Consider the following 2,655-nt stretch of genomic DNA (forward strand, 5'->3'; position numbering starts at 1 on the left):
ATTCTCATTCTTATTTCTCCTACTTTCTCACAGAACATCTGGAAATGAGAAAACATATCATGTATTTAGGGGACAGAGAATATTTCAGAACTTATGAGACATTATGTATAGAGGAGAAGTCAGAAAAGGGGCAAAAAAGTAGGTTTGGACTGGATTATGAATGCTTCCAGGTATCACGTTACATATCATTTTTTTAAGGGCAAAATTTAATAGTATGAAGAAGTTTACAAAAATAGATTGATGTTATTTTGAGAAATAATACTGTAATTTCTTCTCAATTCAGTTTTGATAAATTGTACCTAATCATAGGAAAAAATATCCCAAATTCAAACTTGATATAAAAAAGGGAGAGATGAAATGAACTCAGCTAGATGACAGATCTGCCAAAATAGGAGAATGAAAAAAATTCTACATAGGGCACTTATTTCATGTCCAGATGTAAAAACCATTTTCATTTGATAGCTTCTCTTCTTCCCATAAGCAGTCCCAGATTTGGAGTAGATCATGCAGTACAAACTCGCAAGTCAAAATCTTCTGTTTGATGCAGCACAAAAAAGTTCTTTACATGTTTTGTATCATTTAACAAGCCAGATTAATAGCTCATGGGGGGAGAAGGGGTGTGTGTGAACCCATGTGTTTCACCACTAAAGACAGAGGCAATCCTACCCATATCTGAGACATTTAGTTCTGGGAAATTGAGCAGAGCAGCTAGCAGAGGACACCTCTGGCATCTTGTTCATAACTCCCAAGAAGACTCAGCAGCTGCTGGGCGTTGCTGGGACTGCCTGAGAGAGAGCCAGAACACAGACCATTACCTCCCCACCACTGAGGACCATGCTGCCCAAATAGACCCCAAGTCCCACTCCAGACCAGATCCAACCCCCCCCCCACCAGCTGACACAAGCACACAAAGAAAGTTTGTGGAACATAACTTGAATAGGTAGCTCCTACTGAAGCCTATTTAATGGGGGAGAAAACCTGAAAAGAGCTTTAATAAAAATGTAATGACAATTCTAATTAAAAAGTAAACATCACTTCTGAATTTAAAAACCAAAGAGAATAACCCCCCCCAAAAAAAAAAACGCTACTGCTGGAAACTACAGCAACCAGGAATAAGTGAGCTAGATCAACAAGCTCAACTGTGGAAAGTATCTTAAAATAGATAGAAAATACATAAATAAAAGGAAATCACTAATTAAAATATATGAAAACCTGTTTCAAGAAACCTAATATGCAAATGAAAATAACAGCATTTCAAAGGGAAGGAAAAAAGACAAGACACCACAATTAAAGAAAAAGGAAAAAAAAAAGGTTTCTGTTCTTTTCTTTTCCTGACAAAAAAAACCTGACATTTCAAATAAGAAGGTCACATGAAGTGTCAGATAGGATTAATGAAAAACAGAATAGATCAAGGACATTCTGATATAATTTGTGAACTCTACAGGTGAGAGAGATCAGGTTTCAGATTACTTAAACAGGAGAGATAACCAGAACTGGTAACATATTTCTCATTGATAGTATTAGAAACCATAAACCAGAAGGGAAGGAAAAAGGAACACCATTTAGAGACTTTTGGCTCACACCTGTAATCCTAGCACTCTGAGAAGCTGAGGCAAGAGGATCCTTTGAGCTCAGGAGTTTGAGACCAGTCTGAGCAAGAGTAAGACCCCATTTCTACTGAAAATAGGAAAACTAGCTGAGCATTGTGACAGTAGTTCCAGCTACTAGGGAGGTTGAGGCAAAAGGATCACTTGAGCCCAAGATTTTGAGGTTGTTGTGAGCTATGGCACCATGGCACTCTACCCTAGGTAACAGTGAGAGTTTGTCTCCAAAAAAAAGGAACAAAAAGAAGAAATTGTGATCCAAAAAGTCTATGCCGTGCTTGCTTCAGCAGCACATATACTAAAATGGGAACGATACAGAGAAGATTAGCATGGCACCTGTGCAAGGATGACATGCAAATTCGTGAAGCGTTCCATATTTTTTCTTTCTAAAAGCAGAATATGAATGTCTTAATAACTAAGAAAACGACGTGAAGGCTACATTAACCAGTTTGATGAGAGTATTTCAATTGTATATGAAAACACCACACTATACCCCATGATTGCATTAATAAACACAGCTATGATTTAATAAAAAAAAAGTCTATGCTGTGGAAGTCGCAGAGCCCTCCCATTGGTGGGCCCTGCCACGCCAACTTCCCTCACCATGTCCGAGGGAGTCATAAACCTTTAAATATCTTTCCATGGTGGCTCTCCTGTGATATCTTCCATCATGACTCTCCTGTGATATGTCTTGACGTCGATACATTTAAAGGGAGGGAACAACAAGCCCAGCACTGACAGGGTCAACCACAAAAGAGAATAAACACAAATAAACTATCTCTCAAAATAAAAAAAAGAGAGGCCTGTTAGATTGGCTCATACCTGTAATCCCAGCACTTTGAGGGGCCAAGGCACAAGAATCACTTAAGGCCAGAAGTTTAAGATCAGCAGGGACAACACAGTGACATGCTGTCTCTATAAAATATATATTTTTTGAGACAGAGCCTCAAATTGTCCCCCTAGGTAGAGTGCTATGGCTTCACTGCTCACAGCAACCTCCAACTCCTGGGCTCAAGCGAGTCTCCTGCCTCAGCCTCCTAAGTATCTGGGA

The 2,655-nt window shown here is 39.1% G+C and overlaps 1 non-coding gene across 1 annotated transcript; it reads left to right on the forward strand.

Annotated features, from left to right (window-relative positions):
- The first annotated feature begins 1,878 nt into the window (after nt 1-1,878).
- On the forward strand, nt 1,879-1,985 carry LOC111727596. The gene has a single exon (XR_002775110.1). It is a non-coding gene; the product is annotated as a U6 spliceosomal RNA (small nuclear RNA).
- Nucleotides 1,986-2,655: the final 670 nt, after the last annotated feature.

Source organism: Otolemur garnettii, unplaced genomic scaffold, assembly GCF_000181295.1.
Source record: "Otolemur garnettii isolate 467f Iridium unplaced genomic scaffold, OtoGar3 scaffold00113, whole genome shotgun sequence".
NCBI lineage: Eukaryota > Metazoa > Chordata > Mammalia > Primates > Galagidae > Otolemur > Otolemur garnettii.